The sequence below is a fragment of the Pseudorca crassidens genome, chromosome 9, assembly GCF_039906515.1.
Source record: "Pseudorca crassidens isolate mPseCra1 chromosome 9, mPseCra1.hap1, whole genome shotgun sequence".
Classification (NCBI taxonomy): Eukaryota; Metazoa; Chordata; class Mammalia; order Artiodactyla; family Delphinidae; genus Pseudorca; species Pseudorca crassidens.
Window position 1 is genome coordinate 46,888,804 of NC_090304.1, and position 25,732 is coordinate 46,914,535.

Genomic DNA, 25,732 nt, shown 5'->3' on the forward strand with positions numbered 1-25,732 from the left:
TTTTTTGAGTGGAGATGGTTGAACATGCTTCATGGTCTTCTCACCCCCAGACTCCAACATCGTTAAGACACAAGGTGGGGAAGAGTAGATTGGGGAGCTTTCTCTCTAGGGAAGAACTCAGCTCTCTGCTTCTTATTGCATGAACACATCCTGTTCTTTAAAATACAGGCAGCAAGTCTGAAGGAGAGTTAGGGGGAAAAGCATCTTAAGAATGCTGTGGCTGATAGCTTAATCCTTGTCCAACTGGGTGGTGAGCAATGCTCTTTGTTCTTCTTTGTTTGCAAGGGGAAGTATCTCTTTCAGAAGTTTTCAGACTAATAATGGAAGGGTTGGTAAACTGGAATATCACCATTTTCCAACCCCCAGTGAATGAATGGATCTAGGCAGTGACCATCCAGGGTGTCCCATATCACAGAGACATCCAGACATTACGTGTCTCCTGATACACAACATCATCTATGAAGTGTTTCCAAACAAATAGAATATGAATCTAATCAAGTCTCTAGATTTAACTACCAATTTACAGATGTAGTTCCCAATTGAGAGGAAAAGCAAAGAACAGAGGAACATTTAAAATGACATCACAAGGATACAATCAGTAAAATCCAGTCTGTGAGCAATGACAGAACAAATGACCTGGTTTCTTCAGCAAATGTATTGCAAGGAAAAAAAAAAAAAGAGATGGGGGGGAAACCTACAGACTAAAGAGACTTAAAAAAGCATATAAAACAATTGCAAAGTATGCAACTTATTTGCATCCTGGTTTAAAGAATATTATGAGATGATTGGGAAAAGATGAAAACTCAAGATATTTGATGATATTAGGATTTATTATTTTTAGTGTTATTATTACTTTTTATCTTTAATTTTTATGTTACTTTTTCGGTATGATCAAGATTTGTAATGGTAGAATATTAGAAACAATGAAAAGCCTATAGAAGATGGTTAAATAATTAATATGATATAATTAAAAATGATATTTAAAGAGTCTATAGGCATACTTGAACCGAGACAAAGACTCTCAAAGCCTTTGTTTGAATTAGGAATCCAACAGAGTCAGAAGATACATAAAGGGAGAAAGAAGTTCTAAACTTCTTCTGGCTTGAGAAACCTCTCAAGTATTTCAGAAAGCAGAGATATCAGTTAAAATAATTATCGAGCTCATTTGAAAAGACATTATTGGGACAAGTGGGGAGATTTTAATACGGGCTGATAATTTGTATTAATATTAAGCTTCCTGAGAGCGATACTTTGAGCTGTGGTTACAGAGGAAAAAGGCCTTGTTTTTAGGTGGTACGTGCTAAAGTGTTTAGGGACAAAGGATCATGATGTCTGCAACTAACTCTCAGGGGTAGAAAAACTACATATTACGTTATTAGAGAGAAGTAAAACAGATGTGGCCAAAAGTTAACAATTGGTAAATCTAGATGAAGGGGACATGGATGTTTATTGAACTGTTCTTGGGAGGGAAAAAGAGCAAATAATTTTAACAAATGGAATATGAGGCATGCAATGTTTGCATCTAGAATAACAACATGGAAAATAATTAGGAGATGATGCTAAATTGAAAAAAGCAAAACAGAATTATATGTAAAATAAAAGAAAAAAGATACAAATACAAATATATAAAATGTTATTATCCTAAAATATATTAGGGTGGTAGCATTATGCATAATTTTTCTTTTTCCCAAACTTTGGTGTTAAAATGCTGTACTGCTTTTATACTTATACAAATACTTTTATATGTATTTTTAAACTTTTATCATGGTATATTTCAAATATCATATTTTATGTCTTAGCCAAAACCCCTCTTCCGAGAGTTTTTCCTAACTACCCAATCTAAAGTGGACCCCAGGCACTCGCTCTCACAATCTTGTTTTATTGTCAGCATAGCACTTACTACTATGTGTATTTATCCATTTCCTTAATTTGTTTTCTTACATTGTCTAGGTCACCCCTCATATGGTGTAAGCTCCCTGAAAGCAGAAATCTTGCCCAGATCCTAGAACAGTGCCTGTAGTTGCTCAACAAATATTTGTTGAATGAATGAATGAAATCAGGTCTTTGTCATCCAACTTCCCATTTTACTGGGAACACTGAAGTCTTGAGAAGGGGAAGGACTTGTCCCAGTTTCCTCATGAGTTGGTGGCGATGTCAGAGCTAGAACTCAAGCCTTGTGACTCAAGTCTCAAAAAGCTCTTCTTTCAAAATGTCTAAGGCCAAAAAAGCTCCTGGGCACCAGACAAGTGGCAGGAGTGAGGGAGGATCCACAGCCCATTCCCTTTGTTGCAGTGTGCCAGAAGCCCCATAGGTGGCGCCAGCGGTGCTCATTTAGCTCTCTGGCAAAGTCAGGAAAGTGTGCAAGGGAGACATTTTGATGAGGAGCGGGATATTTGCACAGCCTTAAATTGCCTTTCTACCGATGGCTCATTAGTTGTGAGGGAGAAAAAAATGCACAGTAATTAAACAGAGGAGAAATAAGACAACTCCTTGACTGTGTGATCAAAATAACGTCACCAGTGAGGCACAGGTGGACACGTGCATCCGGAAGTGATACCCTGAGAAGGACACAACATCACCCATCCAATATCGCAGCCTAGAATGCATACTCTGAACCTAATTATGGAGAAACATCAGACAAACCCAAAATGAGGAACGTTATGTTAAAGTCAGGGGATAGGGGGCTGGATTTTAAAAAAATGTCTATGTCACTAAGACAAAGAAAAGCTATGAAAATGTTCCACATTAAAAAAGGCTAAAGACACATGACAACTAAATGCAATATCCAGGACTAAACTGGGTCCTGTAGTGGAAGGGGGGAAGTGCTTAAAGGACATCATTGGGTCCACTGACAAAATTGGAATATGGACAGTAGATTACAGTATTTTATCAATGCTAAATATACTACAGTTGATAACTGTGCTGTGGTTATATAATAAATTACCCTTTTTTTAGGGAGTATGCACTGGAGTATTTAGGAGTAAAAGGCCATAGTGTATGTAACTTACATTCAAATGGTGCAAAAAATATTTTTTTATATAATTTAAATATGTAAATATATATTTTAATATAATTTATCTACATTGTATTTTTTCAACATATTTATATATTTAATTAGAAAAATATCTAATTAGAAAAAATAGAAAAAATATATACAGGATACAAATAAAGCAAATGGGGTAAAATATTAATAGGTGAATCTGGGTTTAGAGGGTATATGGGTATTCTTTCTATTTTTATTTTCACAACTTTTCTGTAAGTTTGAAATTTTTACCAAATGAAAATTTAAGAAGAGAAAACAATGAATTAAAGGATGGTGATTCCAGGCACCTCCTCTGCCCACCCATTCCTCTTTCCATTATGCAACAGTTCAGAGCTGGTACCCTGCCTTATTTGGGTGTGTCTTCTGTTGTCCTCTTTGCTTCCGTCTTTTCTCTACTGAAAGGATTGTATTTGGCTTCCGGACTCTGAGGCCGAGGCCTAAGCTGGAGGAGGTGAAATTACTTCATGGCTGGAAAATGCTACTGCTAGCCTCTGTAAGGGGATGTGGAGTGGCAGTGAAGGGCGTTGAGTTTAGTCTCCATCCTCACTCTGGCCTCCAGGAACTGAGTGTGTCTGTGGGGTCAGCTTGTTGGAAGCAATCTGGCTTCGGCTAGGTTTCCCCAGTCATCTTAAAGAGGCATCTGGTATCCAAGGGGCTCAGCTGGGGTGGGTGTGGCAAGAGCCTTGGCAGAATGGGGACAGGGAGGGCTTAGCTATCCTTTCTTTCTGCCTATAGTTTCTTGGAAGTGATACAATCCATTTTCTCTCCTGAGCCTGGAATGCTATACACCCTTGAATCCTCAGGAGTCCTTCCAATCTTCCAACGATTGACTTTGCATTAAATCAGCAAGGTTGGATGTCAGGTAGTAGGGAGGTGGAATATTTGCCTCAGGTTTGATCCTGCACTTCTTCCTGAGATGGCTTCTGGTGGTGTTTCCTCTGGCTCCACATCCTTCGCACATGAGTTAGAGACTTCATCCCTCCATCCCCGTGCTGGAACCTGGTCTGCCCTGTCCCTTACCCAGTCAGGCTCATAGGAGAAGGAGGTCAGTCTCTGCAGTCAGCTGGGAAAAATGAGGAGGGTCTGGACTAAAGCTCCAGCTCCCTTTACTCACCTTGTAAGTCAAGCAGGAAGCGGTTACTCCCTCTTATCTGAGCTCTGTAAATGAAGTTCCAGGCTGTGAACTCCCTTAGACATAGCCAAAAGATGTTTGAATGAACCAGTCAAACTTCCAAATGAATGGTGTTTTTAATCACTGAACCACTGCAAGACTCATTATTAGCTTTCGTTACTCTTTTGGCCAACTTTGGTAGGAATCCTTGAAGACCGTTGACAGTAATGGCTGTCTTGCACTCACAGGTAAGTGAGGCAGTGAAGCCTAATGGTTAGGAGCACAGACTCTGGACCAGAACAGCCTGGATGGGACTCACACGAACCAGCTGTGTGATCTTGGACAAATCACTCCAGCACACTGTACTTTTGTTTCTTTGTCTGTAAAATAAGGATAATAACAGTACTTATCTCATGGAGCTGTTGTGAGGGTTGAATAAGTTAAAATACAGAAAGCATTTGGAACAGTGCCTGGAACAGAGTTGATAACATTAGGTGAGTGAATATCACCTGTATTTTGTGAAAACTAAGACACCAAGATGCTGGCACTCTCTTGGTCCTTCAGGAAGACTTTTACACGTCAGGACTGCTACCTGGCTGACAGCAATAGTAATATGTAATCAATTATGCAACCCAATTTCAAAGAAGTTTAAAAAGTGAAAACAGTGTGGGTTTTAGAATCCATGAAATATAAAGTATTATTTAGTTTTTTTTACTTTACTCTTTAAGTTGAGACATAATTCATATACCTAATATTCACTTTTTAAAAGTGTAAAATTCAATGGTTTTTAGTATATTCACAAGGTTGTTCAACCATCACCACTGTCTAATTTTAGAACATTTTTATCACCTCCAAAAGAAATTCTATACCTGTTAACAGTCTTTCCCCATTCCCTCTTCCCAGTCCCTGGCAACCACTAATTTACTTTTTCTCTATACAGACTTGCCTATTTGGGACATTTCATATAAATGGAATCATACAAGATATGGCTTTTTGCATCTGGCTTCTTTCACTTAAAATAATGTTTTCAAGGTTTATCCATGTTGTAGCGTGTACCTGTTTGTAGCCAAATACAATTCCATTGTATGGATATACCATTTTTTGTTTATCTATTCATCATTTAATGGCCATTTTGGGTTTCCATTTTTGGCTATTATGAATAATGCTTCTATGAGCATTTGTATATAAGTTTTTTGTGTGGACATGTAATTCCAGTTCTCTTGGGTAGTGGTCATATGGTAACTCTATGCTTAATTTTTTTTTTAATTTTATTATTATTTATTTTTGGCTGCATTGGGTCTTTGTTGCTGTGCGTGGGCTTCCTCTAGTTGCAGTGAGCGGGGGCTACTCTTCGTTGTGGTGCGCGGGCTTCTCTTTGCGGTGGCTTCTCTTGTTGCAGAGTACGGGCTTCAGGCGCCGGGCTTCAGGAGTTGTGGCACATGGGCTCTGGAGCGCAGGCTCAGTAGTTGTGGCACACGGGCTTAGTTGCTCTGCAGCATGTGGGGTCTTCCCGGACCAGGGCTCGAACCCGTGTCCCCTGCATTGGCAGGCGGATTCTTAACCACTGCGCCACAAGGGAAGCCCTGTGCTTAATTGTTTAATAAACTGCCAAACTATTTTCCAAAGCAGCTCTACCATTTTATATTCCCACCAGCAATGTATGAAGGTTCCAATTGTTCCACATCATCACCAGCTTATATTATTGTCTGTCTTTTTGATTCTAGCCATCCTAGTGGGTATTAATTGGTACCCCGCTATGGTTTTGATTTGCATTTTCCCAATGACAAATGATATTGAGCATCTTTATATGTGCTTATTGGCTTTATGTATATCTTCTTTGGAAAAATGTCTTCAAATTCTCTGCCCACTTTTACATTGAGTTATTTGTTTTTTTACTGTTGAGTTGTAGGAATTCTTAATATATTTTAGATACTAGACTGTTGTCACTTATAAGACTTGCACATATTTTTCTCCCATTTTGTGGGTGTCTTTTATTTTCTTGATAGTCTTTTGAAGCACAAGTTTTAATTTGATGAAGTCCAATTTATCTATTTTTTCTTTGGTTGCTTTTGCTTTAGATGCCATATCTAAGAAACCATTGCCTAATCCAAGGTCTTGAAGACTTATAACTGTGTTTTTTCTAAGAGTTTTATTGTTTTAGCTCCTATGTTTAGGTCTTTGATCCATTTTGAGTTAACTTTTGTATATGGTGTGAGGTACAGGTTCAAATATACTCTCTTGCAGTTTCCCTAGCATCATTTGTTGAAGATTATCCTGTCACCCATTGAATTGCCATGGCACCCTTATCAGTTGTTCAATGATGCATGGATTTATTTCTGGACTCTCAATTCTATTCTGTTGTTTTATATGTCTATCCTTATGCCAATATGACAGTCTTGATTACTAAAGCTTTGTAGTAAGTTTTGAAATCAGGAAGTGTGAGTCCTCCAACTTTGTTCTTCTTTTTAACACTGTTTTGCCTCCTCTGAGTTTCTTGCATCTCCATATGAATTTTAGGATCAGATGGTGAATTTCTACAAAAAAGGCAGCTGAAATTTAGATAAGGATTGCATTGAATTTGTAGATCAATGTGGGGAGTATTTCCATCTAAACAATATCAAGTCTTCCACTCTATGAACCATTAATTTAGTTTTGGCATGTACTAACCTGAACTCTATTAGTTTTATCTGAAAAGGGGGCTGGGTCAGACATCCACAGTTGATCAGAAAAACTGAGTTAATTGCTAAATATTTATTTCTTTTTGAGCTGTGGGGATAAGGTACAGTTTTACTTTTGTCAAGGTAGGAGAAGAGAAAAGTGGAAAGACTTTGTATAAATTGGTAGAGCCTACCAATAATCAAAGAGCTATCATTAGGATAAAGTTACATTTTGCATTATACACTTTTCAAAGACATGTCCCCCAATTTAAGAAATCTTAATATAACACATAATGATTTAAAAATATCATAACTTATCTTATAGAACAGAAAAAATATGGAGTGATGTTTTTGTGATATAGAGTCTTTTAAAAGTCTTTTGAATAACAGATAAATTGTAATTAATGTGTAAATCAACTGCTTCTTGACTTATGAAAACTGAAGTCCATCTCTTCCCTCCAAGACTTTGGTATTTTTACTAACAGGGTCAACAAACCCTGGAACAAACTATCTAATTGCTTCTATGTTTTGTTATATTGACAGACTTCGATTCTGATCTCTCTTAAATGTCAAGCAATTTGATATTGCATTGTAACAATGACGTTACCATAGAGTGTTTAAGTAAACAGCATATAACACTTGTTGCCAGTGGTGACGTTGATAATTACTGGACTAGAATGAGAGCCGATTGCTGTGCAGTAATGAGCCCTGGAATAGACTGAGCTCCCTTGGCAGTGTCAAGAGTTTGTTGTTCTTAGGAGTCATGGTATTGCAATCCATCACCTCACTGAGAACTGATGACTTCAGACATGGTAACCAGCCGGGATATTTAAGGTAGCTGCCTTGAGCCACTGGAAAACTTCAAGAAACTTTCTGTCTAAGGCATTTACATAAAGGGTTCCCCAAGAAAACCCAGTAGCTCTATGAACATATTGTAGGGAGTTATGTTTTACTTCCTTGTGTAATTTCTCTGATTCTTCCCTATAAATATTGGTGACATTTGCACATCAGAAATGAATATTTGTCTATCTGTCAACCTATCTACCTATTTATCTATCCATCTATATATCAACATGTTCTACAAAATCTCTTCTTTCCTTCTTCCTGCGCTTCCTTTATTCATTCTTTCATTTACTAATGCCATGGTTTTTTTACTAAATAGCTACTAACTGTCAGCCACCGTTCCAGGTACTGGGAGCAAAGCAATAAACAAAGAGGCTGGGTCCCTACTGTCTTGAAGCTTAACTTCCAGTGAGGGAAGAAAGAAAATAAATCAGCTTGTCTTAGATGGTGTTCAGTGCTCTAGGACAACAAAGTAAAGTAATGTGATAGACTGTGGGAGGGACTACTTTAGATAGGGGGATCAGGGAAGGCTTCTCTGAGGAGGTGGCATGTGAGCTGAGATATAGATGATGAAAAGGAACCAGCCTTGTGGAGGTATGGGGGCAGAGCCTTATAGGCAGAGGAAACAACAAGTCAAAATATCTGAAGCAGCTTAAAATAATACAGTCAATACAATGAAGAAAAAAGGTAGAAATGAGGGAAGAGAGAGAGAACAGAAGAAAGTTGTAACACTGATATGCAAGCAGTAGAGTTTGACAAAATTAATGTTGAGCTGCAAATTTGGTTCCTGTCTTCCTAGAAGCGAAGGTGAAAAGGGAAAAGTGATCAATTTCATGGTTTTCTTTCTTTATAAGGAAATCAGTTTTTCAAGGAGAAAAAGATTTTTTTCCCTGACACTCAGGATTGAAATACATTAAGGCATAGAGTGATTGTATGTTAGTGTGGATCCACCCCCACATTTCCCCCAAATGTCCATGTCCTAATTCCTGGAAGCTGTGAACGTTACTTTCTGTGCAAAAAGCACTTTGCAGAGGTGATTAAGCTAAGGACCTTGGGATGGGGAGATTATTCTGGAATTTCTGGGTGGACCCAATCTAATCATTTGGGTCCTTAAAAGCTAAGAAACTTGGGCTTCCCTGGTGGCGCAGTGGTTGAGAGTCCGCCTGCCGATGCAGGGGACACGGGTTCGTGCCCCGGTCCGGGAAGATCCCACATGCCGCAGAGCGGCTGGGCCCGTGAGCCATGGCCGCTGAGCCTGCGCGTCCGGAGCCTGTGCGCCACAACGGGAGAGGCCATGACAGTGAGAGGCCCGCGTACTGCAAAAAAAAAAAAAAAGCTAAGAACCTTCCTAGCTAGAATCAGAGGGAGATGTAACCTCAGAAGCACGGTCAGAAAGATGCAATATTGCTGCCTTTGAAGATGGAGGAAAAGGGCCATGAACCCAAGGGATGTAGGTAACCTCTAGAAACTGGAAAAGGCAAGGAAACAGATTCTCCTCTACTGACACTGATTTTAGTCCAGTGAGTCCTGTGTCAGACTTCTGACTTATAGAACTGCCAGATAATACACTTACATTGTTTAATCACCAAGTTTGTGGTAATTTGTTACAAAAGCCATATAAAACCAATATAATTAGGTTCATCTTGGTTGCAATAACAGAAACAACCATTTGAACCAGCATAAGCAAAAGAGTGCATCTTATTGTAAAGATTTGGAATATTACGTGGAATTCAAAGGCAGGAATGCAGCTCATTTCAAGAAATAAAATGATCAGGAATGGAAAGCTGTCACAACACTTTTGGTCTCTTCTCTCCTCTTTGTGAATCTCTTTCATCCTTCCTGTTCTTTTCACATTTTTCCTGCAACTTGGTTTTCTGCATTTCTCCAGGCCACATGATGGGAAGGCATGTCTGTGGATAGCTTCTGACTTTCAATATTACAGCATTCTATGTTTCTATGTTAGCTACCTAGATTTAGAAAAACTAAAATCTCTCAGTCCTAATTCCAAATTCCTGGGAGAAATATGTGATTGCGTTGGCTCTGGTACTGCTATTGGAGCAATAGACTGTGGACAGGTGGCCTAGTTTGTCTGAGGATTAGGGCTAGTTTCCAGAAAAAGATATCTGGCTATACTGCTGATTTTTTATTTTAATTTTTTAGATTTTTTTTTGATGTGGACCATTTTAAAAATCTTTATTGACTTTGTTACAATATTGCTTCTGTTTTATGTTTTGGTCTTTTTGGCCGCGAGGCATGTGGGATCTTACCTCCCCGACCAGGGAGCAAACCCGCACCCCCTGCACTGGAAGGTGAAGTCTTAACCACTGGATCGCCAGGGAAGTCCCTATACTGCTGATTTTAAAATGCAACTTGCAACTCATCTAGGGGTCAATAAATCATTTAACGGGTGGAAGCCAGCATTAAAAAGCAATAAAATGCATGTGGAATGGGTAATATTTTATAAGACTTGTTTTAGTTATTAAATGTGTAGGTACCTGTGTACTGGGTGATAATGTAAAACATATTTCTTTTGGTGGATTATCGTCCAAAAAACTTGAAAAACCCTGGGCTGGGCAATATGGTAGGATTCTGCTACTGGGATGTAAAAAACATCATTCTTAAAATAATCCCTCCAGTAAATTCAGAGGTGTCATGCGTATCTTTTTTTAATAGCATCTCAATATAAGCAGATGGCATAAGGGTAAAGCATGACTTGGTAGAGACAATTTTGTAAGGGTGAAAAAAAGTGGTACAAACAGCTTTTTGATGGTCTGGCTTAATTCAGGATAAAACATAGCCCAGTGGTTCCCAATCTAGCTTTGTATCAAGCTCATATGAAGATCTTTTAAAAATGGTTTCATGAGATTTATTTAATCAGAATTTCTGGAAGCGTGTCCTGTGAATCTGTATTTAAACACAAAGCAAAACAAATAGAACTCCCCGGATGTCTCTGATATGTAGCAGGTTTGGAACTCACTTGACCCAGAGACTATGTAGAGGAGGGGGTCATCTGCATGCCTTTCAAACAATTCTACGGCACTGTAGTTTCTCTCCACCAGGCTTTTCACAGGCATGAGAAAGTGGACAGTTCCAAGTTATTTCTTGGTAAGGCTGTGGCGTGTAAGACTACCTAGCTGCTGACTAAAGGCAGATCCACACACTTCACAGCTCAATGAAGCAGATGGTAGAGTTTATCTTCTTTTGTTGGACATTGTGGCACTAACACTCATGTTTGGATAGAGGCAGGGTTGGGGGAGAGAGACAGAGAGAAAATTCTTGCAGGCTATTCCAGACCCTTGTTAGACAACAGTTCTGTACTTCTTCAAAACAAAGTCTGGCCAATACCCCAAAGTTCTAGAGTACAGGACATGGTGGGGATTATTTTTGTGTTCGGAAAATTTGCAAAACTGAAGTTACCGGTTGCTTACCACGGCCATTATGAGTTTTCAGATGAAGCTGACAGGAGGAACCCGTTGCCAAAGGTGGACTTCTACCTCTAAGCAATAAAATGAATCGACCTGCTGTACCAAGTTCTTGGCTATTAATCAAATAAATTTTAGAGGACATCTGCCTGAATAATTAGGCTAGTATCTGGAGAGTTGAGCCCACCCCTCGTCCCCCCACCCCCGCGGCAGCTGCTAGAGAGCAAGACCCGTGTCCACAGAAGCCATTCCTAGTTCAGGTCAGAAATACATTAGCATACAGCTGGAGCCCGCATTTCTAGCCTCTATTGCAGGGGGGCACGCATTCAGATGGTTCCACAGAGATTTGTGGCTAAAACCTATTCCTGGTAATTGTCATTTGATCTCTCAAGAGCCTTCTCAGCGCCTCCGTGGGGACAAACACCCTGCACTCCGGGGGCCTTCCCCCCAGCACTGATACTCATTTCCCTCACTTTTAGGCCAGCTCGGAACCCAATTCAGTGCGAGGCTTACAGCCCCAGCTCCAACCAGCTGGACCACGAGGCCTCGGGCCTGAGCGAGAATACTAGCCTGGACATCACCTCAGTAGTGTGATATGACTGTTATAAAGTGTAACAGGTCTGCTTCTCTGTCCCCGAGACAGGCTTCTCAGGTCCATCGCTAAGAGGAGCTGCTCGCGGGAACGCCTCCGAACGCACCTGGGAGAACCCTCCTCGCCAGCCCCACCGCACGGAGAAGGGCTTCGCGCCAAGCCGACGCGCTTTGTCCCAACGCGGCCCCCGTCCACCTCCCTAAGGCTGCCCCGCTGGCCGAAAAGTTTCTCCAGGTGCGGAATTCCGGACTTGGCGACCACCAGCGCGGAGTGTGCGCGCCAGTTGGGAGCCAGCCCGCCCGACGGCCTGGGTGAGTGGCCCCTGGCGTTGCGGCGCAGGGCGGACCCCGCGGAAGTGGGCGGGAGGCTCCGGGGTAAAGCCGACCTGGCCGTTGCTATGGCAACGCGCAGGCGAACGGGCAGCTGGGCCTCCGTTGACCAGTCGGCCGGTGGACCCCGCCGTCCCTTCCTAGTGTTTCCCGGGGCCCAGACGTTGGGACCTCATTTCCCCCTGAGTCGGTGTTTGGGGTGGTCCCTGGCTGCCCGGTTCATCTCCACCTTCTCACCTCGACCCCACCTTGGGACGTGAACCTTTTTGAAATTTAAAGCGAATTTACTCTAGGGTAAGTGTAACACATCCTTAAAAGTTCTGAAGTTGCGTTGTTTTTTTGTTTTTCCTTTCTCTCTCTCTTTTTAATTTCCTAGAGCCTGGCACCTAGTAGGACCTCATTATTTGGTAGTTCTTACAGCACTTAGTGTAGTTGCTTGCACACAGTGGATGGCACATTTGAGGAGATAGTATGGCGTAAGAGCAGCCTCTGTGTAGACAGGTAATTTAAGCGCTCCACCTCAGTTTCCTCATCCATAAATGCAGACCACATTTTCTCACCAAGTGTTGTGGGCTCCAAGGAGCCTGTATGTGAGACTGCTTTGTGAACAGTAAATATCAAGCACTCGGGGTTTAGTTGTAACGGGTGTTTACATGCTGCACGTGGTTTGATTCCTCCTGTCCCATATCACCAGGCAAGGGGGACCTTCTCTTTTGTCTAATCACCAAACAGCTCCAGTATTCAACCGGAAAATTGGGTCCTGCATCGGAAGAGGGCTCTGCCAATGGAAATAAACATCAGCAGGTTTTGAACCTAAACTTTTTTTGTTTTAGACACTCTTACAGGCTCCCCCGCTTCAAATTACAGCTGCTATGCAGATGCCTCACATATTTAAATTTCTAGCTCATGTAAATCTCTAGTGAATCACAACACCATCCGTTTAGTTTGCAAGCCAGAAGTCTTGGACACTCTTTCTGTGTGGAAATCATCATCAAGGTCTGTTTATTTTACGTTCAAACCAAACTCAATTCCATCCACTTCTTTCTGTCTCTACCACTGTCACCCTGGACCAAGCTGCCATTGTCTCTTGCCTGGTCTCCTGTTATAGCCTCCAAACTGGTCTAAAGGTATTCACCCTATCCTTTCAGTATTCTTGTCTGTTCTTTGCCCTGTAGCAAGACTAATCTTTTGAAAATTAAAATTTCATTACGATACCCTTCTTCTGCCCCCCTGCCGCTTAAAATCCATCAGGATTTCTTATCGCTCTTAGGGTAAAAGTACGACTCTTTAATGTGGCCGATAAATTGGATGGCCATATATTTTATCATATAGACCAGGATACCTTTGACAGTAAAAGAGAGTGCTATTATTTACACTGGGACTGTTCCTAAGGCAAACTGGGGCAAATGGTTACTCCACCTATAAGGTCCTGTAGCATCTACCTCCTCTCCAGCCTTATCTTACACTAGGCTCTCCTGGTTCTCTGTGTTCCAGTTACACTGACTCTGAATCCTTTGTCTCCATTTTCCCACCTACTACAGGGCCTTTGCGCATGCTCTTCTCCTTCCAGGTATGCTCTTCCCTCTTCTCGTTAACTCTTGCTCATTCTTCACTTCTCAGATCAGATGGTTCCTCAGGAAAACTGCCACTGACCAGTCTGTCTAGGATAAGCCCCCTTAGGGTATAGGCTCTTCTGACACCAGTTATCTGTCCTTAGTAGCATTGTCCCAATTTTAATTTTGTCTGACACATAGTATGTAGTTAATAAATACTTAAATATTTTAATTATAAGAATTTCCCCATGCCATTAAACAGGCTCTCAAAATAACCATGGTGGTTAAGAGCAGAGACTCCAGAGCCAAGCAGATGCATAGATTTGAATTTCAGCTCTGCCACAATTCCTTATATGAAACTCGCGGGGCTGTCTGTGCTTTAAAATTCAGAATTTTTCAGATTATAGAAAGGCAACATGGTGTATAAACTGCATCCCTTCTAGTGGGGTCTGGGGCAGCACTCTGTAATCAAATGCATTAAGTTTTCTTTAGCAAGATAACTTCACTCAAAGTGGGGTAAGTAAAGACTATACATACTTTTGCTTCAGTTCAGGTCAGGTTTTGCCAACAAATGAATTTGCCACAAATTTATGGAGAACACGTGGTGTTCAGAGCTTTTTGGATTTTAGAATTTCAGAAAAGGGCATGTGAGTCTGTGCCGGTGTAACCTTGAACGAATTACATAACTTCTCTGTGCCTCCGATTTCTCAGCTGTGAAATGGAGATGATACTAACACCTACATACCTCACAGTTTCCATTTATGTTGTTGGAGGAGTGAATGACTGAATACATGTTAACTGCTTAGGACAGTCAGTGGTCCTTAATCAGTGCTATAGAATAGTCAGCTCTTACTATATCATTTTTATTGGCTCCATAATAATCCACACTGTGGAAAAAGCATAATTTATTTGCAGTTTACTTACTGTTGGATAGTTACATTTCACGTACAAAAATGTAGAGATGAATATCTTTATACTTAAATATTTTGACTAGATTTTTGATTACTGAAGATCAATTCCTAAAAATGACATTGCAGGGTCAAAGGGCAGAGGAATGCTCTTCACACATGCTGCCACCATTAGAAAGAGTATACCAGTTTACCATCCTGCTATCAGTTTTATGACACCTGTGTTAGCATTATTATTTTTTAAAAAAATCTTCACAAATTTCACAGATTAAAAATAGTACCTCATTTTAACTCACATCTTCCATTATTAATGTGTTACAGCATTAAAAATCTTATTAGCTATTAGATTGCCTGCGCAAGCTCTTTGATGGTTTTTATATTGGAGTCTCAGTTTTTTTCTTAATTGTTTAATTGTTTGATTTCTGCCTCCCTAGCGCAGGCAGAAGCCAATATGTTGGGCTTTGGCTGGAATTAGTTGGATAAGGTATCCCTGGAGCCTGGGGTGAGTTGTTACTTGCCTGCAGGTTACAGAGCAATGTAGAAAGCAGTGTTTCAGAGGCTGGATCTTGGGGAAAATCTGAAATCAAGATCAGGCTGTTTATCTGAATCTCCTGGCTAACAGGGCTGAGAAGAAAAAGGGCATCCGGGTAGGAGGCAAAGGACTAAGGCAGAAGAAAGGCACAGTGATCATGAAAGCTGGGAGAAAGAAGCTGTAACCTCTTTTTTTTTGTAGGGACCTAGCAATTTCTTGTACGGATGAGGAGGGGAATGCGGGACAGGGTAGGGGGCACTTGTCTTGGCCAGACGCTGATTTGTGTGAACTTTTTATAGAGTAAGAATATTATCCCTTGCTTGTCATATTGGGGCATTTCTCCTACAGTTGCCTTTTCTTTTAATTTATGATGGCTTTTCATTTATAGAAATTAAAACAATTTTATGTTGTTTACTTGTTAACCTTTTCTTTTTTGATTCATTGCTTTTTATGCTTAGAAAGTCTTTTTCATGCAGAGACCAGTTAACAAACTACATTTTCTTTAAAAATGTTATTTTGTGATGTCAGCAAATCAAGGAAGAGTTAATGAAAGTGAGAGAGAATTGAGTAGTGTGATTTCCAATAAAAAACCTAAAAGATGATGATGTAAAGGGTGATACTCATGTCATCTTTATGTCTCCTTGAAGATAGAAGAAAAGAGCTTATACTGCTGTAAAAGAAACTGACGAAGACTTTTTCTGACAGTCTGTCATAGATCGTGAACTTGTAGAATGGTATCCTTAGAGACTTTCAGAAGTGTCCTGAAAGAGGAAAAGATGTGATCTCTGAAGAGATTTTCTACTTCTTTTACCCATCTGATGATTCTATATAGTATTTCAAGCACCCACAGTTGTTACATTCTGAGAAATTATTTCCCTGTTTTTAAAAGAGGCTTAAAAAAGGGAAAATGTAATGTAGAATTAATTGCTGACCTTCTAGGCATTGGTAAGTTAGTGTGCTTTAATATGTGCTTCAGAAAGAACTTCCCTTCCTACTGAGCTCCAATAGGGATCAGTGAGGTGAATTGTGTTTTGCTTGATCTGTCTTAGGGTTCCAGAATGTGAAGAGTAAACAACTTATTATTAAACTGTATCAATATATCTTTTTCTTAGTTTATTAACTAAAATAAATCTTAGGGTGCATGAAAGATTAACCACGTCACAAATTTCTGCAGTTTTATTAACCCGAAGTTGTTTTATTTCAGGAAGGTTTGTAAGATGAGAGGCAGTAACTTTTAGAATTAATCAGAATATCCTTTCTACTTATGATAGACTAATTATCTTTCTTAATAACCATTGACTTTTCAGTTTGACTCTCAATAAGGGTGTGGTATAACATCAGGAATAAAGCAAGAAAAAAACAACTTTATTAATGAAGATAAGTTGATTTAGAAATACTGCTACTGTTTGCCTTAGTATTTGATCTAAGTTATGTAGTAGATATTATTAACTATATAAACGTTATTCAACAAGTATTTATTGGGTGCCTACGATGTTCCAGGCATAGTTCTAGAATATTGTCTTATGTTTTTACTTTTACATTGTATGTGTACAAAGTTTGCTTGTGATTCAATATTCTTGACATGAACTGTGTTCACCTGGAAAAACTGGTCATTTGGACTCACACATTCATTCAGAGAATCTGAGAAAAGCCTTATGGAAGATGTTCATCCAGTCTCTAAGGTTGAGATGCTGGTAATTGAAAGTTCTACTCTGTTACTTTGTCGTTATCATGGTGGAATGCTTGTCTGCAGTGACAGAGCTTGCTGGGAGAGAATCCATTTACCATTTACCAAAGGCAGGGCGTCTGAGGCTCAGTTTCTTATACTTGAATTCTTTCAAGTCTGTTTGCTGTCAGCAAATCTAACATAGAGGCTCTTATATCTGCTCCAGGGAGCTCAGCTTACAACCAGCTGAGATATTGGGAAGAAAGCAAATATTTATCCTTGGACGTTTTTCATGGAATCAAATTAATTTTTCCTCTCAATCTTCTTTATGTTGCTGTGCAGTTTATGGCAATAAAATGCAATACTTCTCATATTTGTTATTATGAAAGTAAACACCAATGTCCAGCAGTGATTTTCAAGTTAACTTAATTGCTTTTCTGTTTTATCTCTTTGATGGTACATGTTATAATGTGTACACTTAGCTCATTTTTATACTTGCAGCTCACCTTTTTTTATTGAGATATAATTAACATACCATATAATTCATCCTTTTAAAGTGTAAAATTAAGTTTTCAGTATATCACAAGGTTTTGCAATCATCACCACTATCTAATTCTAGAATGTTTCATTGCCCCCAAAAAAGAAACCCCACATCCGTTAGCAGTCATTCTTCATCTCCCCTCCCCCAGCCCCTGGCAAACACTAATCTACTTTCTTTGCCTATGGATTTGCCTATTATTATGGGCATTTTATATAAATGGAATCTTACAGTATGGGCCCTTTTGCATTTGGCTTCTTTCACTTAGCATGATGTTTTCAAGCATCATTTCTGTTGTAGTATGTGTTAGTCCTTCATTCTTTTCTGTAAACAAATAAAATTCTATCATATGGATATACCACATTGTTTTTATCCATTCCTCAGTAGATGGCAATTTTGGTTGTTTCTTCTTTTTCTTTTTTGCTGTTATGAATGATGCCGCTATGAATATTTGTGTGTAAGTTTTTGTATGAACATATCTTTTCATTTCTCTTGAGTATTTATCTAGGAGTAGAATTGCTGGTCATACAGTAACTCTATGTGTGACTTTTTGAAGACTGCCAAACTGTTCTCCACAGTGGTTGCACCATTCCCATCAGTAATGTATGAGGAGTCTTTCCATACCATCCCCAACCCTTTGTTATTGTCTATCATTTTGATTATAGCCATCTGAGTAGGTGTGAAGTGGTACCTCATTATACTTTTGATTTGCATTTTCCTGATGACTAATGATGTTGAACATCTTTGGCCATTTGTATATCTTCTTTGGAGAAGTATCTATTTAACTCCTTTATTTTTTTAATTTGGATTCTCTTTTTATTCTTGAGTTGGAAGAGTTCTTTATATGTTCTGGATATTAGACCCTTATCAGACATATGATCTGCAGACATTTCCTCCCATTCTGTAGGTTGTCTTTTTACTTGCTTGGTAGGGTCTTTTTTTTTTTTTTTTTGGCCTCCTCGCCCTGTGGCATGTGGGATCTTAGTTTCCCGACCAGGGATTGAACCCATGCGCCTTGTAATGGAAGCATGGAGTCTTAACCACTAGACTGCTAGGAAAGTCCCTGGTAGTGTCCTTTGAGGAACAAAAGTTTTAATTTTATGAAGTTCAATATATCTGTTTTTACTTTGGTCGTTTGGCTTTAGATGACATACCTAAAAAACTATTGCCTAATTCAAGGTCAGATTTACTCATATGTTTTTTTCCTAAGAGTTTTGTGGTTTTAGCTCTAGTATTTAGGCCTTGATCCATTTTGAGTTAATTTTTATATATGTGTGATGTAGGTGTCCAAATTAATTCTTTTGCATGAGGATAACCAGTTGTCCCAGGACCATTTGTTGTACACCTCACGTTATTTGTTTAAGTCAACTTGTGAGTCATGTTTTGGGGAAACAAAATTTGGCTGATTCCTTGTCACCTCAGTTAGATGCCACCATCCTACACAGAAGACATTCTAGGCAAAGAAATACCTGTATTGCTAGTTAGGACTTTGGTTACCATTTGTATGTAGGCTTATAACTTGGTGAATAGGCTTGCAGGGGATGTGTAAGCTTCAGGGCTGCTTCCCCCTCTAATCTAAGGCCTCTCAAGTAGACCCACATAGCTCTCTCCTTGCCATCATTCCTCTGAATTATAACTTGATTGCCACTTGACCTGTTGGGGAACGGGAAGAGTAAAAGAGGCGTTGGAGAGGCCCTTTATAAGCTGGAGAGGTCCTACAATTTTCCTTCCAGACTCATGGGAGGAACATGGGAAGAGTTGTGAACCTTTCGACAAGGAAAAGAGGGGTATTCTCAAGGGAAGGTAGAGCTTTTTCACCTCTTCATACTTCCCATTGAAAGCTCTACCCTCTGGAATCCTGACCTGATTGAGCCTCGGCTTGTTTCAGAACTCCTTTTCCTTGGAATGGAGTGATAGGGAAGGGAGAATTGTGTTTCTCCCAGGGATTCATGTGTGCAGTGTGGGAAAAGATTAGGATTGGGGTCAGGTTCACCTGAGTTCAAATTTTGTCTCTGCATCTCTATCTTTGGTTTCTTTATCTGTAAAATGGGGATTATAATCCCAATTTCCCAGGATTATTATGAAAAGCAAATCAAATATCATATATAAAGTGCCTAACAAATTTGTAGCTCCTCAATAAATGCTAGTTTCCCTTTTCTCTTTTCCAAATCTTCTGGGAAATTTGTATAAGTACAGTTTTTTAAAACTCCTTAGAATCTTAGCACTGGAAGGGACCTTCATACTCATGACTATATCACTTTGCTGAATCTGTCAAAGCTCTTTTCATGTTTATTCACTTGATTTATTCAGTTGGTTTTCATTGGTCACTTCGTGTGTTTCAGGCACTGTTCTCTGTATGTCTGTCATTAGTCAGTAGAGAAGAGATAAAAGACATACATGAGACAAAGCCTGGCACATGATTGTCACCTTACTTATCCTACTTCCCTATGTTTGATTCATTCACTTACTAAATTAAGAGCCAGACTATGCTAGATTCTTGGAATATGAAGATACAGTCTTTGAGAGCTTACAGTCTGTTTTGGAGGGAAGCAAACCAAGAAATGATCATATCCCATGGGAGGTGCTGGAAGAGACACATGGATTGGTGCTATCGGAGCTGGAGGAGAGTACTCCCTGGTCTGCTTGGGGCAGTCAAGGGAGGATGAGCAGAAGGGGAAAGGAATCTGAGGCCGGATGAACAGCAGGCCCAAAAGCCTGGAGGTGGGGAAGAGTGTAGGTCTTTAAGGAAGCTGATATCCAGGGGAATAGTAGAAGACAATGACTGACAGGCCAGCAGTGCCCAGCTTTACAAAGAGCCTGTTATGCTGGGCTGAGATTTGAGGTCAGTTTGGATGGAGAAGACAGAAGCATAATTTGTAGTTAAGAATTAACAACTGTCTTGGCTTTATTCTTCTTATGTTAAGCCTAGCTTAAAAAATTCCTTTTCTTTGTCTTTTGTCTTTAGCATTTCCCCCAAGCATCTAATATTTTGGGCTTTTGCCATCTTGCTTCTCTTGTTATAGCATCCTGCCACTTTAATATCATCCTAGGTTACTTGCCTGTCTACTTTGGGATTATGATCTTATCCTCATGGAGAGCTCCCGCTGTGGCTATATACTCTCTGGAGGAGTCTCTGTCCTGTTTGCCCCAGGGCTTAGTCAGAAACAGGAAAGACCCATTAGGTTGGCTGAGACCTAGTGGAGAGAGCGCTATTGGAGAAAGGCCAGGTATAGGGGAAGGCGCCTGAACTGGAGGTGCTGTCCCCTGGTGTTTCTGATGTTCGCGTAGTCATAGCCTCTCTTCTGATCTTCTTCCATAGTCACTTACTGATTGGCTCTGTGCCAGGGCTGTGGCTCTCAGGTCCCTCTTGCTTGACTTATGCAGAGTAACTGAGGGGTTGAAGAGTGGGGCTCAAGAGGCTTCATCTTGTTGGGGGCAGCCTCCTCCCGATAGCCACTCATTTATCCCCTCAAGACACAGTCTGAGCTGGCCCGTCAGACATGAAAGAACATGTCTGAATTTCCAGAGGTCACTTATATAGGACTTTGTTCTGAGATCCTCCCTATATTATAAGTCATTGAAGGAACTGGCCTTGGAAAGAAGATTGGTTAGGGCGGGAAAGGAGGGTATGACAGCTTCTTTCAAGTATTTGAAGGGTTGTTCAAGTATAGAAGACAAGGTACCAGATTTTGGTCTTTAATTTTGGTCCTCCTTCTTACTAGCATTTTTTTTTCATCTAAATTCCTTTCAGCCTAAAATAATTCTGTGATTCAATAAATGAAGCAGGCAGTGACTATACTGATTAGATCAATAGATTCTGGAGGCAGATTGAGTGGCAGTGTTTTAGCTTTCTGAGCTCAGCCACTAGTGAATTGAAATGGTAATAGCTGTATTTATTATACTCAGAATTGAATAAGTAATTAATAAGCCATTCCTTAGCCCCATATTATCTCTGTTTTACAGACTAATTTTTTTCAATAGGATTTTCTTAATTGTATCAAATGTTTCATTCCTAGAATGCTTAACATGTCTGATTCGTATAATCTCCAGGGAAACTAAACAGTCTTAATTACATCCAGTATTTTGATTTCATTTGATTCTTTAGATGAGATTAAAAGTAATTTATTTTAAAGGCTATGACTATATATAACCGTGCTTATTGCAAATTTAGAAAGTTTTGGTCATATTACTTTAGCATTACCAGTTCTCAGGTAATTTAGGTTGTGGACTAGCACATAGTGAGGTTTAATTTCTTTCAGAATGAATAGCTTGATGACACTCTATTTTAAACTCCAACCCCCCCCCCCCCCCCACTTTTCTCATCACTGTTTTTGGATCGCATTGATTTATATTTTCTGTTTATCTAGCCATTTCCATTGTATACGTTAAGACTTGCTCCCTAGGAAGCAGAGGGTTCTTTGGTTTGACTCTTTCCCAAATATCTATTTCCTAGTGAATAAATATTGGTAATAATTTGTGGAGTATGATTTTTAGTTCTAGATGCCGTTTTTTAATAGAGATACTGGCAAACTGAATTTCACCAAGAGGAGACTGAAGTGCCTGGGATGGTTAAGGGTCTTTAAATGATATAAAGGACAGCTTAGGGTATTGGGGATGTAGAAAAGATGCCTAGCCTCTAGGAAATATGACCAGGGGGAACATGTTCATTTCCTTCATATCTAGAACACAGAGACCTGTTAAAGATGGACTAGGAATATCTGTAAGAACAGACTAGGTACTACCTGACAGGAGGATTTATAGGGAGATAATTTTGGCTTGATATGAGGAGAAACATCCTGTCACTGGAGTCTGATGAAATGAGCTTCTTGGGGAAAGTAAAGAATGGGCTCCCTGTCGTTGGAAAACTTATAACAATGCCCATGTCAGCATCCATTAGATCTATGAAAGAAATTCCATGCTGTATCAGATGTCCTTTGATGTTCTTTCCAATTCCAGGATTCTGTGATTGCCTGATACTATGACATGGCTACTTTTCCATTCTAGGTTTGCTTCAGTGATTTATATGATTGATTTTAGATTCATGATCATACCATAGCCAAGAAGACATGGTGGATAAAAGCTGCCTGACATTAAATTGCTTTTGTAGATAATTCACAAAGTGGATATATATCTCATGCGCATGTATACTTATACACATATTCATACATCTGTTTTGTATAATTGAGTGTTACTATACTTTCATAGTTTTGTCCTCTGTTCCTACTGTTATAAAGCGTATCAAGCTATATGCTGTAGAGACTTCTGAGTCTCATAAGAACATTTTGTTTTTTGAACATTTATTTATCAAACTGATTTAAAAAATACAGTTGTTAAGTCTTCAAAATAAAGCCAAAAAAAAGAGCTTTTGTGGAAGTGGGAATTAAAAACTGGTGATTTTATTGTGAGAGTATTTGAGAAAGATCTATAAATAAAATAGTATGGACATTCAATTAGTGTCTTAGATATTTAAGAATAGGAAGTAGGAGCACTGTAGTCATTTTGGAAAATTCTGTTTTCAGACTCCCTTACTGATTGGATTTTTGAGTGCAGTATTAGTGGTTTCAAATGGAATCACAATTCATTGCAATTCTGACCTGGGGTAATAGATATGGAGGTAAAATGAAATCCATCTTCCTGAAGAAATACTGGTTTTAGGATATGATTAAACTGATTTTAAAAAATAAAGCATTAAGTGCAAACCACTAAGATTTCAAAAAATACTTACAGGCCCCGTGAAAGAAGATTTAATGCATTTAGCTTTCAAACAGTTTGCTCATTGTGGATGAACTGCCTTTAAATTGATGTGAGTTATCATGCCAATAAATTAATAAAAAAGGGGAAGTTACATATCTTCTGTCTGGAATGAGCTCAGCCTTCAGGGACAGATGGTTCTCTTTTGGAATAGACCTTCTTCTGAAGTGATAAGGCTCCATCTAAGTGTTGGGTTTCTTTTCCAAAGTCTTTAGAGAAGTCTGTTTTCTGGGCTGAACCTAAGCACAACGTGGATGCTATTAAAGCTTTGATTTGGTATTATGAAAAAGAAAGTCACTGTGCTGGGAGAGTTTCCCTGGTGGGAAAGATACAAGTTTTATAGGACTTTTAGAATTCTTTTGTACTTTTCATTGCATATGTGATGATAGCAGATTACATCTCTCTTCCACGAACTCTTACACAGCCCAGGCTATTGGTATTAGAGTATATGGGGAATGTCTTTAAGTTTATTGGGGAGCAAGGTAAATTCTTGGCATCTTGGGGAATGAACAGATTGTCTGACTCTGTTAAAAGCAAATCTTCCACATGATAGTCTTTTCTTCTAACTCCAGCCTGCATACTGTGTAATGTAAATAGTGATATTTAATGTTGAAATAATGATTTTTCAAATATTTGAGTATCTGTTACAAACACTGAACAAATGAATTTTTCACTTCATGTTTGAACATTTTAGAGTCATGTCACTAAGTGAAAATATGACAATGAATTTCTGTTGAGAATATCCAACATTTTTCTCTCCCCCAATAGTAAAACATCCTCATGCATCTTTCTCAAAATATTAATAATATTGGTCATGGACAACCATTTTTGAAGTGTTTGAATCACTTTGACTTCTTAGACACCGAGTGGGGCATGGAACAATTTTTTTATTTTTCTCTTCCCATTTCTGCTCTTCCCCCCTCCTCTTCCTCCTCTTTTTTTTTGGGGGGGGGGGCTCTGTGCTTCTACATAGGCTACATAAAGAAGTCTACATGGAGCTCCTTACTCTGTAAGCTTTCTTGTAGACTGCCATTGGATGAGAATGAGTAGTCCTTATTTCTGTTATTAATTAATATTAAAGTTCACTGAATTATCTGCATGTTAACTTTTAGAAATTTAACTTCTTTCAGGCTTCTTTTCCTTACATCTGTGGGAGTTCTCTACCACTTCAACTACTACCTTTCGACATACTTGAATAAATAGATTGCTCTTTCTCTCCCTTTCTCTTCCTTCCTTTTTCTCCTTTCCACAAACACCAAAAACCTACTATGTGCAGTTATAGCCTTAAAGATACAATGATGAATTAATGATACCACCTCTGTCTTCCTGAGAGTCTGGTGGAGGAGAGGTACTTAAGTAATACGATAGAGTGTGATAAAAGTAATACCAGAGCTGTGTATAAATTGCTACCAGGTACAGAGGATGGAGAATCTTACTTTGTGTATGGAGGTGGGAAAAATAAGAGAATTGAAAATTGACTGTTAAGGTAGAGGTGAGATTGAATATTTATTAATTTTTTACTTGTCAGTGTGTTTAATCTGCATGGATTTTAGGCGTTGATTTTTCAGTTCAGTGTGGTAGAACTTACAGTTGGCCAGGAGATTGAAGCATGTATTTTATATTTTTAAAAGATTTCCTATGATAGATTTTTTTTTTTTTTTTTTTTTTTTTGGTTTCCAGAGGCTTAGCAGGAGATGTATTGTTGCTCATGATTTCTTGCCTCTGTATTACTGGAAACTATTTCTACCTATATTCTTCAGAGAGGTCTCTTTTGCTGTTTCCCAAAGATTCTGACCTGGTCACTGGACAGTCATAATGATTAGATTCTATGTCATATTGAGTGTCTCCGTAAGACTTTCAACTTCTGTATTTATTAGTATTTTATTTACTTGATTTACTTTAGTTTAAAAAAATCCTTCCACTTAATGTTGCTTGCAAAATATTCATGAACCTGCTGGAGCCCCATTTGTGATATTAATTTATTCAACAGATATTTAATGAAGCACCTGCCACGTGGCAGGCATTGTGGTGAGCATTAGGATAAAAGAAAGATGTGGTCTCTACCTTTGTACAGCTTATAGTTTGACGGGGGAATATAGATAAGCAAATAGGCAGTTGAGAAAAATGCTCTGATAGGGGAAATATATGGTACTGCTTGAATCATAGGAAGGGCACCTAATCCAGATTTGGGGGCCAGGAGATGTGTTTTTTGGATGAAGCGGCATCTAAATTAAGACTGAAGGGTAGGTAGCAATTATCCAGGTAAGAGGTAGAGTGATGGGGCATGGTGTTTCAAGCAGAGGACATAATATATCTAAAATCCTGGACCTGAGAGGTGTGGGACCTGAAAGAATTTTAGGAATGGAAAGAGTGATGACAGGAGCCTAGATGGCAGGGTGGGAAGGTAGATAAGAATGAAGCTTGAGACCATATCACACATATCATATTGGGCTCTTTAAGCCATGTTAAAAAAAATCTAGACTTTAATTCAAAGTAATAGTGAATGATTGAAGGGCTTTAAGTAGGAGAACGGCATACATAGATACACATTTTAGAAAAATCATTTTGACTGCAGTTTGGAGAATATATTGGAGAGGGCTAGAAATAAAGAGATCAATTAATTGGAGGCTGGTATAGTAATCTAGGTAAGAGGTATTGCAGTTGTACAGTAGGGAAATAGCCATAGGCACAACGTGACTAAAACTTTTAAGTGGGATGGAGAATCAGATTGATTGGACATTGGACTGTTTTGATTTTCTGTCTTGATGAAAAACTTTTGGATTTTAC

At 39.2% G+C, this 25,732-nt stretch overlaps 1 protein-coding gene across 6 annotated transcripts in view; it reads left to right on the forward strand.

Annotated features, from left to right (window-relative positions):
- Positions 1 to 102: 102 nt before the first annotated feature.
- STK33 (serine/threonine kinase 33) overlaps positions 103 to 25,732 on the forward strand; it is a 181,986-nt gene continuing 156,356 nt past the window's right edge. For 3 of the 6 annotated variants that reach the window (XM_067750006.1, XM_067750003.1, XM_067750007.1), the window contains exon 1: positions 12,094 to 12,291. The gene's annotated coding sequence lies outside the window, so the exon portion shown is untranslated. Of the gene's footprint in view, positions 11,980 to 12,093; positions 12,292 to 25,732 lie in introns of those variants that run through there. The other 3 variants (XM_067750002.1, XM_067750008.1, XM_067750009.1) reach the window with 2 other exon arrangements.